Source organism: Curcuma longa, chromosome 17 (genome assembly GCF_044706935.1).
Source record: "Curcuma longa cultivar G26 ecotype Majalengka, Jawa Barat chromosome 17, ITB_CL_G26_1.1, whole genome shotgun sequence".
Taxonomy (NCBI): domain Eukaryota; kingdom Viridiplantae; phylum Streptophyta; class Magnoliopsida; order Zingiberales; family Zingiberaceae; genus Curcuma; species Curcuma longa.
In genome coordinates, this window is record NC_133877.1 from 6482378 (window position 1) to 6493439 (window position 11062).

At 48.4% G+C, this 11062-nt stretch overlaps 1 pseudogene; it reads left to right on the forward strand.

Annotated features, from left to right (window-relative positions):
- Positions 1-214: 214 nt before the first annotated feature.
- LOC141811793 (UDP-glycosyltransferase 72B1-like) lies at positions 215-1761 on the forward strand (annotated as a pseudogene).
- Positions 1762-11062: the final 9301 nt, after the last annotated feature.

Below are 11062 nucleotides of genomic sequence, written 5' to 3' on the forward strand. Positions count from 1 at the left end.
TATTTCTCCGCCAAATCTCAATTATATCTCCTTTCTCCACCAACCAAGCTTGCGTCAGCCTTCGTCTCTCCTTACCTCATTCACCCGCAGGTCCTCTGACTCGGTTCGGTTCTTCTCCTCTCCAACAGATGCCATTCCTTCGCCTTTTTCTCATCCTCTTTCGGCTGTTAATTGTGCATTGCACTTGTCCTCCTCCACCAAGCTATTCCCGTTACCAGTTCATTCCTATTCCTTTTGTTTCCGCCATGGAGGAGAAAGGTGGTGCTGCGCAGTTGGGCCGCCGGCCTCGCATCGCCCTGCTTCCGACGCCTGGCATGGGACACCTGATCCCCCTGGTGGAGCTCGCCAAGCGCCTTGTTGCTCACCATGGCTTCTCCGTCACCGTCATTACTCTTGCTTGCTCCGCCTGTACGGCTCAGTCCGCACTCCTCTCCTCCCTGCCCGCCGCCCACATCTCCTCCCTTTCCCTCCCACCTGTCCCTCTCGACGACCTCCCCACGGATGCCTTTATTGAGACCACCATGGCCGAAGCCACCGCCCGCTCCCTCACTGACATCCGTCAAGCCCTCTCTGGCCTCCTACCCGACCTCGTCGCCATTGTCGTAGACCTCTCGGCGGCGACATCTTTTCCGTCGCCGCCGACCTCCACCTACCCCGCTACATGTTCTTCCCATCCAATCTCCTGACCCTCTCCGTCGTGTTCCACTTCCCAGCCCTCGACGCCTCCACCACCGCCGAGTTCCGCCACCTCCCCGAGCCGATCCGACTCCCCGGGTGCGTCCCCATTCCCGGTCCCGACCTCCTCTACCCGCTCCAGGATCGTTCCAACGACGCCTACCGCTGGTTGCTCCACCTCTCGCGTCGCTACGGCGAGGCGCAGGGGATCCTCGTCAATTCCTCGACGCCATGGGCTCGAGACCGCCGCAGTGTTCCGCGAGGCCGAGACCGGGCCGACCGCCGATCTACTTGGTGGGCCCGCTGACCCAGCAGCCGAAAGAGGGGGAGGAGGAAGCCGGGGGTCCTGCGGTCGTTGGGCCCGCCAGCCGACCGGCTGGGGTCCTCCTCGTATCATTCGGCGGCGGGGGGAGCGCTCGAGGGCGGAGCAGATGGCGGAGCTAGCGCTGGGGCTGGAGATGAGCGGGGAAGCGGTTCCTGTGGGTGGTGCGCAGTCCGAGCGACAGCAGAGAGTCCAACAAGGGCCTACTTCACAGCGCAGAGCAAGACGGATCCGGTTCAGGTTCTTGCCGCCCGGGTTCGCGGAGGAACCCGGGACGTGGGTCTGCTGGTCCCGTCCTGGGCTCCCCAAGCGGCCGTGCTCAACCACGAGGCCACCGGCGGATTCCTCTGCCACTGCGGGTGGAACTCCACGCTGGAGAGCGTGGTGGCGGGCGTGCCGATGGTCACCTGGCCGCTCTTGGCAGAGCAGCGGCAGACCGCAGTGATGCTGGCAGATGGCGCGCGGATCGCGCTGCGGCCGCGGCCGGGGGAGGGCGGGCTGGTGCCGCGCGAGGAAGTGAAGCGAGTGGTTTGCGAGCTGATGGATGGGGAGGAGGGAAAGGAGGCGAAGCGGCGCGTGGCGGAGTTGCAGAAGGCGGCGGTCAGCGGCCTCGACGGCGGCGGCGCCTACAAGGCGCTCGCCGTGGTGGCCAAAGAATGGAAGAATTTAGAAATTAATTATTAAATCCAGTTCCAGTACGATACAGGCCCACCGACGACCGTCTTTGTTCCTCTGTCTCTAATTTGAATTTTCTTGTTTTTGTTTCCATTATGCTTTTCACCGAACTGTCCCCTGTCTCCCACCATTTCTGTTTCGTGGTTTATAAATAAATTTAAAATCATGCAATAATAACTATTTATATTTAAACATTTTAAAATTAATATCCACATTACATTTATGGTGAATAAATCCTCCTTGCCATTCTCGAACATGTAAAATATATCTACTTTAACATTTTAATTGTCATAAAATTATTTAGTTTTAGTGTAAAATTATTGAAAATCACGCAGTATTTAGCTGCATGATAAGCAATTCACTTAAGAAACATTAATCTTTTTATTTCAATGAACAAATAATAACTGATTGATTTTGTTGGCAAGTCGTTTTTAAGTCAATTTATATCGTCGATTCTAGAGGGGCCTACCTAATTGAATGCTATCCTTTGCCAACTGATTGATGCTAATTTGAAGAATAAAAATATGGGCATAGATTCTTCGTGTCTGATTTTATATATTATTTATATACATATTCATTTTCACTGTGATCTTAATGTTGCGTTTGTTTTTGTTTTCCAACTGATATATTTTTTATTTTTTTATTCTATTTGCCTTTTGTTGTTATTTTTATAGTATATCTTAATTATTTTATTATTGTTGTTAAATTTCTCCTGACAATTTCTTATACGGATTTTAACGAATTTCTTTCTCATTTAATTTTTATTTTTTTAATTAAAAATCTCTTATTTGCTTGACAAAATGTTAACCGTGTCGAGTGAAGGGGATGGTCAAGATGATATGGTTTTTCTGTAGACCAATGTTAGGAGTCTTCTGATAGTTGAGGTCTAGGCTGAAGTGTTAGGATAAGTCAACATGACCTTGACTTCACTAGTGGTCCGAGCTCGAGTCATGTCGACGGATTATGTGGGTTCAGCCCATGCCTCTTCAACGGGTCCTACTGCATCAAAAATTTGATCTCGACCATCTCTTGTCTCGGCTATCTCTCGTCTCGACCGACCTCGTCTTGGCTATATCTCGTCTCGATCGATTCCGTCTCGGCTATCTTTATATCGGCCGACCCCGTCTCGGCTATCTTCGTCTCGGCCGACCTCGTCTCGGTCGTCTCTCGTCTCGATTATATTCAGCTAAGTCGATTCTGTCTTGATTATTTTCGTCTCGACTGATCCTGTCTCAACTATCTTCATCTCGATCGACCTCGTCTCAGATATCTCTCATCTCGGTCGGCGGCTATCTCTTGTCTCGGTCGACCTCATCTCAGCTGTCCTTTTGCTTGGCCAATCCTGTTATGCCCATTCCAAGCCTACAGTTTCAGCCACTCCGCTTCACTCCGACTCATCTTAGGTCCTTACCTTAGGCCTCTAACATGCTAGCCTAGTGTGTCACCGCCCGCAAAAGGACCTGCCTGCAAGTAACACAGGTATAGACCTCCGATACCCTCCCTTCTGCGCAACCGTACAAAGGGCATATCGGGTTGTCAGACATGGTCTCCCACGATACCTTCAACCTTGCACATAAAGCCAAAAGGAATATGCCAGTATCAAATCTGGTCTCCTGCGATGCCCCTTCCCTGTATATACAGCCAAAATAGAAAGGGAATGACAGAGAATTTCCTTTTGTGGCAGGCGGTCGCATATGAGGAGGAGGACGTCACCCTACCCCATGAAGGGAATCTCAGAGGACATTATAAAAGGATCAGCTTGTCACTATGTTCGGGGTTCGATTTTTAAAACATCTCTTACTACTGCTTCCGTTTTCGTTCATCTCATTCTCACCGGAACCCTAACTTAAGCGTTGGAGTGGCTTGCCGGGATTCCCCGGCACCAGTCTAACCTTGCCTTTCAAATGTGTTTCAGGTGTGGCTCCGATTCATCTCTTTGGCTTAACCCAGAGATTGTCTTCTCCTGGTCCAAGGATTGTCTACGTTAGATAGTTCGCTAACTAGTGGCTTGACCATCTGCGGTGTTTGATCGAAGCAAATTGGCACTGTCTGTGGGAACTCTGTGCTAAGACGATGTGATAGTAAACACCAAAAGAACTGTCGACAATCATGACTCTATGGACGAAAGAATCAAGGAGAAATGATATCCATGATGCCAGCGGAGCTTGAGCAACTGATTAACAAAGATGTGCAAGAGGCTTTGTGACATCAGCCACCTCTGTCGCCGCCCGCTGCGGAGGTCCCCCATTCCATGGCTAGCGGCCCGTTGGCCAGCCAAACCCCTTTGCCGGGTCCAGGATTGCCTCCACTTGTAGTCTCTATCCATCAGGAAGCAACTCCTCCCTGGGAGGACTCTCATGAATCCAAGGTCGGTGAAACCTCGTTGCACGACCGAAGAGGAAAAGCTCCGGCTCTCCTGGAGGAAGAAATCGAGAATACTCCCTTCTCTAGGGAAGTTCTTGAACAAGAGTTACCTCCCCACTTTAGGCAACCACAGATTGGCGATTACACTGGCGCCACGGATCTTGAAGATCATTTGTGTCGCTTCGAGAATGCGTCCTTACTGCACCGATACATCGATGGGGTGAAATATCGGGTTTTCTTAAACACCCTGTCGGGCTCGACACAGAGGTGGTTCAAGCGCCTCTCTGTCTCCTCCATCCGCTCTTTCAAGGATTTCAAGGTCGTTTTCTTGCACTAGTTCACTAGCAACAAGAAGTACCAGAAGATGCCCCTCAATCTGTTCACCCTGAAGCAAAAGCTTAGGGAAACTATACAGGAGTTGTTAAATTTGAGAGGTGACCTAAGGCAATCGCCTTACGATTAGTGAACCAAGCGAACCAAAGATGAACCTGGTTCGCTACAGTGTTAGGGTTTTCAGCTGGTTCGGTTTACTTATTATTCCGCCAGTTCACTCATCTAAACTTCGCTGCACAGTAGCTCCTCTTTAAAGCTACGAATCGCGCGATTGGCCACTATTCATTGTCTTCCTCCTCTCCCCGCGCGCTACTTGGTGCTTCTCCCTGAAAACCTGACGATGATGCTTCTCCACGCGAGCACGCGCCGGCCGTAGGGATGAAGAAAACCCTAGGCTGAGGGTTTGCGTGCCACCGACCCTTGCTCGATTCTGCCCTCTGCTCGCCGTCCGCCGTTCTCCATCCACTCTCTTGGCCTTCTGCCGAAGGAGCAAGGGGCAGCGGGCAGTGATGAGGATAGTGTAACGCCCGTAAAATTTCTAGCAATTTTATAAGAATTTTTGCATGATTATAATGGGCTTTTATGTGGGCTCTTTCAAAAATAAAAGAAAATAGAGCAAAAAGGATGCATAGCCAAGGTTCGAACCCCGAACCTCCAAGCAAGTAGCAAATCCTTATGATGCATGTGATAACCAAGAGCCCCAACAAGGGTGTGCTATTAGAAAGGTAAGGGAAATGGTAGATAAGGGTAGGGAAGGCGAAGGGACACCTCTTTCCCTTCACTTAGAATAAATAGGAGTGAGTGAAGAGGCAAGGGAATGAAAAGTCATTTTCTTCTTCCTCCTTCTTCTTCCTCCACCGAAACCAACCCTTCTTCTTCTTCCATTTTCGAAAGTTCAAGGTCTAGGGTTCCTCCCTAGGAAGTTCACAAGGGAATCCCTCAAGGGCTTATCCCCTTATTAAGGCAAGGATACGCAAAGGAAATTCTAGGAGCGGAGGTCTTCTCTTCTCTCCACCAAGAGTATATTTTCTTGTAGTAAACCAAGCGAGAGGAAGTAAGTAATCCCCTCACCTACAGTACAAGTTGCTTCGAGTGTTTTCGATTGCTTAAAAACCTAGGACTACCCTTCTAGGGTTTCGGCCAAGGAAGAATATAGGACTAGGGAAGAAGTTTTAAACTCTAAACATGCTTGCATATGATTCCTTATGATGTATAATGCATTATATAATGTTAGTAGGATGATACCCATGTTTTTATGTTGCTTAAAACTTAGGGTAAGGATTCCCTCTTCAAGTTTCGGCCAACCTAGGGTTTAGGGCTTAGAAGAAAATTGAAAACCCAATTATGCTTGCCTATGATTTCCCTATGGTATGTGATATGTTATGTGAAGTTACTATGATGCTATTCATGCTTCATGTTGCACAAAACCTAGGACCATGCCTCTAGAACTTTCGGCCAAGTCCAAGAAACTAGGGTTAGGGGAAAATCCCAAGCCCATCTATGCTTGCTAAAAGTCTCCCATGTTATGCTATGTATTATGTGATGTTAGTTTGATGTTTTCCATGCTTGATGTTACTTAAAACCTAGGACCATGCCCCTTGTAAGTTTCGGCCAGGAAGTGCTTTGAGGCTAGGGGAAAGATAAAAACCCCAAACATGCTTACTAATGATCTTCCATGCCATGCTATATATACATGATGTTGACATGATGATAGCTAGACTTTATGTTAGCATGATTTCTTTATGTCACTACCTTATGTCCATGTTAACTCTATTAATGCATGCTTATGTTATGCTTATTGTATCATGATGTACATGCTTATGTTTCATGCCCACTAGGGCACACCTATGTTATGCATGGCTTATGTATGATGAAATGCCTAAGAGATGCTTCCCTATGAGTTGGGACTAAGAGCACTCTTTATGTTATGACAAGGAACATGATATGCTATTTTACTTTTGTATGGCTTGTACCGGACCCTAGCAAGGTCCATGGGATGGGCTCCTACGTTGCCCCTAGGTCGACGGTCGTAGTACGGGCCTAGTACGGGATGGGCTCCTACGTTGCCCCTAGGTCGACGGTCGTAGTACGGGCCTAGTTCCCTAGTAGGTTCGGGATTAGCTACCTCGGATCTATTTAGGGATGCGTGCAAAATCATGTATGTGGTACAATGTCGGGCCCTCATGTTGAGATTTATGTTTAAGTACCTATAATATATATGTTTTCAAAGAACATCTTGCATATACCCATTTTATGTACTATGTGATTATCTATGTTTTAAGATGATGTACTATTGTGATAAGAATGCTAAGTTTCTATGTTTTTCTAAATGATCATGTCACTACTTTATATGAATGCTATGCCTATATGTTGTCTAAATGAATATGTCACTACTCTATGTTTAATTCATGATGTATGACTTTTGTGAGTAGGAAAGGATCTTACTAAGCCTATGTGCTTATAGTTTTCATGTTTCCCTTGTACTGCAGAAAAGGGTAAAGAATGGCTAAACTAAAGGGAGCAGCAGGAGGGGCAAAGATGTGTGTGGCAGTGGCATGGTGGAAGAGATCTGCTTTATGTTTCAAGACTTATGCATGTTCTAAAGTTTTGCATGTTAATTGTTAAGAGTTGATTACTACTTGATGCTTTTTGATGGTTGCTACTTGATGTTAACTTAGACTTGTTTTGATGGTTTATACTTGATGTGAAACTATACTCATTTTTGTTCTATGAAACCTTGAAATGTTAAGCACTTGTTTTAGTTAAAGAATTGCTAAGAACCTTCTTATCATGTTTGAATTGTTAAGTGATAGATGACTATGTACTTAGATTATACTTTGAATTCCTTATTGATGTTCATGTACTCTATACTTGTGTTTAGGCTCCTATACTTCCATTATGTTGATTATCATGAACTTGAATCAAGTAGTGCCCTTTATGAAATGACTATGCATGCTTAGTAGTCCACCTCCTACTCATAGTGTACTATAAGCTGTAGTTTTAAAAGAGCATGTAAGGTATTGCAGAAAGAAAAGCTTTAACCAATTATACACATGAATGCTAAGCATACTCACATGTTGTAGATGTTTACATGTTACATGTTTAAGATGTTAAGATATTTACATGGTTAAATATAAATGCATGTTTCTTCATTTTAAGTTTAAATTCTTCCGTTGTATATGCACGCATGTATGTTCGCGTAGCACCGCCCTTCCTCCCCTCTATAAGTACGAGAAGGGCGGGCGTTACAGATAAAAGGCAGGGCAAACCGTGTGTGAACACAGTGTCTTTAGAGCAGAATCGTGATAGGCCCTATTGCTGCTTCTCCCCATGAGTGCGAGCCGGCCGCAAGAACCACTGTCCGCTTCTGCCCCAGTGGCGCTGCGCCCTTGCTCCGATCGCGGCCCAGCTCCGCCCAACGGCGATTGAAGCCCCACCTCCCTTCTCTCTTATGAGCCTTGCTTTGCTCTGTTTCTGCCGGCTGCGAGGGAGGACGGTATCACACCGTCCACTGGAGATGCCAAAGCACCATCTGTCGAGAAGGAGAAGAAGACAGAAAATCTAATTTCCATTGTTCTTCTTCTGTTCATAGGCTGTGTGGGAGAAGAGTGTTTTGTGTTGTCACAAAACACTGAGGAGACTGAGGTTAGATTCAATGGTAGAGGGGGACTGCTAGAGTCGCTTCGAGTGGCGAGTCCGAAGCGCTTCGTACAGCGGGAAGGCAGGGATGACTTGTCGATTGGCCTTCTCGTCTATTCATCCTCTAAATCACGTGATCCGATGATTCATTTGCGCCTTGGATTCTAGTATATAACTGGTTCGCATCAGAAAATCGCTTAGTTCGCATTTTAGCCCCATTCACATCGTGCCGTCCTGCCATCTCCCCCCTTGCATCCTGTAAACCCTAGAGATGGTCGACATGGAAACCTCGGACTGATGGTTTGAATTGCAGAAGTCGTCCATCACCCCGATTTCTTTGGAGCGCCTCAGAGAAGCCTACGACATTCCCGCTGACCACGAGCTAATAGCCCCATCGCCGAGGGACCGACCGCACGAGCCACCCGCCGATTATGTCACATTCTTTTAGATCAAGTTGATCAGTGGACTGTGATTCCCCCTCCATCCTTATTTCTAGGAGTTGTTACACTATTTCTAGATCTCTCTATCCCAATTAGTCCCCAACTTCTATCGCCTAATTTGCAATGTCGTTGTCCTTTGCCGGCTATATCAAATTCTTTTAGAGCCCATCACCTTCCATTACCTATCTTTACCTTCGTCACACCGAACTAAGCGCCTTCTATTTTGTAGCCAAGGCACGCTGCACTTTCTTGGGGGACTACCGTTCATCGGTTAAGGTATGGAAGGGTAGGTTCTTTTTTGTGAAGCCTCCATAACCATACACCTGGTCGAGCCCCTGGCTTGACACTCTTCCGACACATCCAGAACTAGGGGAGTACAGGAAGGAGCCAGCGTATGTGGAGACACTGGCCATACTGGCTGGATTGAAGTTCAATACCAGTATGCTGTCAAAGAGTGAAGCATTACTGTACCAAGTGGGGTTGAGTCTAGTTGCAGCGTCGCCGGATGCACCTCTGAAGGAAATCGTCCACCGAGCCTCCCTAAGCGACAAGCTGAGATGGGAGATAGCTTCCCTAGCGAATCTGGCGCTTCCTGGGGACTAGGTAGAAGGGTCTCCATCTCGAGCACCACTCTTGGTCTCCACCGAAGTTGCGACAGAGGTGCTGGCAAAAGGGAAGGCCACCATCCGATCCCTTCCAAGATAGGAACCGAAAATTGCCCCCAAGGGGACCCGGTAGCAGCTCTCCAGACCCCACTCTTCTAAAAAAAGACCGCGGGAAACTCGGGGTTCATCATCGACGGGCGAGGACCCACGAGGTGTGCGGACCCGCCGAGAAGGGTCGGCTGAAGGACCGACCTCTCGGGAAGGGCGGTCGCCTCGGCCGAGGGTCGAGGCTGAGGCTCCTGGTTGAAGGCGACTTATCTACCCTTCAAATGATGAGGGAGAAATCGACCGAGACACGGACTAGGACCTAAGAGCGGTGGGAGCTACAAGAGCTGGGGAAGAAACGATACCATCGCCCGCTCAAGACCCCGAGACGTCTCCTACAGGGCAGCACTCCTCGCTGTTCACCCAACCCACTGACAAGGCACGGGAAGGCAGTCCCATCAACTCCGACATGTTGAGGGACTACGAGCAGAACACCCTCCCCAACATGGGCATCTTCAATGTGAGTGGCCACTTAGTGTGGTCACTCCGGTAGAGTATGGTAGAAGCGCAGGCTCTACATCAAAACCTATCGTTGTTGCTCCGAGAGTACAACCCGTATCAGCTGCGACTGGAGGCGACGCTCCCCACAAGGGCTACGAAAGTTGAAGGGAGAGCTAGAAGAATCCAGTTGCGAAGCCACCAAGTGGTGCAAGCAGGCTCCGGCCAACAAGGACCATGCACGTTTACTGGAATAGGACTTGATCGCCGTGAGGGCGGGCAACCCCTCTTTAGATGATTGGGTCCACCGAGCAGAGGCAGCTGAAAGCGTCGTTCAGGATCTGAAAAGGCCCTACAGCGAAGTCAGCAAGAGCGGGCGACGAAGATCGAGACGCTAACGGCGACGAGGGAGTAGCTCCGACGAGTGATGGCCGAGCGAGACACTACATTGGCCCCTGTCACAGCACTGCAGTAGCCGATAGTTGTCGAGCCAGAAACGCCTAAACCCTCAGAGGTTCTGGCCAAGTTATCTGCCATGCTGGAGGCATCCCGAGCCGAGACAAAGGAGCTGAGGAAACGATTGCAAGAGCAAGAGATTGAGGCGGAGCGCCACAAGGAAGAGCAGAGGGTGTCATTCTTCAAGTCCACAAAGTTCTTTGACGCCCTATCAGCAAGGAGCAGCAGTATGTTACGGTTCGGCTTTGAGGGCGCTCTGCGGCAGTGTGTGCAAGTCGGATTGATTGCCTGGGACTCAGACCTCAGCACACTTGACCTCAAGAAGATGTGGGACAAGCTGCTGCCCTCAGAGAAGGTCGATCAACCATAATTCTGTATCTTGGCTTTTTTTATCTTGTATCGTCTTAGAAAACAACTATAATAAAATCTTCTTTTGAAATAGAAAATGTTTACATACTTGATCTGAGAGATTATGAGTTCGAACTAGGGTACAAGGGGAGGACAAGGACCAAGTTAGGCCGTGGCATACTAAGTTGGAGATTCAATGAGGTTGATGCGAAGTTTAGAGTTTCGCTGGCACTTGGTCTTACGCCCGCAAGTTCTAGCTTGCGACATAGGCTCTTGGGCCCTAATGGGCCAGCCCAGGTGGGGAACACAAGTGGGTCAATGTTTCGATCGGGCCCTAGAAAATGAGCCAGGTGCGACGATTTAGCTATCTTCTAGAAAAGGGGTGTGAAATGAGTCAAGGGAATGGCGATGAGGTCTCCATAGGTGGGCACGTGGTAGTGAGAGGGGGACCGTACCTTCTTTGATGGTTGGTGATCTCAATCCTCGTGTTGTTGACTGTTCTGAAGAGTCCTTGGCGGTGAAACATCATGCCCTCAATCGTCCGTACCCGTTTATCATTTATGGCGTGATAGCCTTCCGCAAGTGCACGGAATGTCGTCAAGTAATAAAAAGATCGAATCCACAAGGACCGTGGAACTACTTACTAAATCTAGCACAAAAAG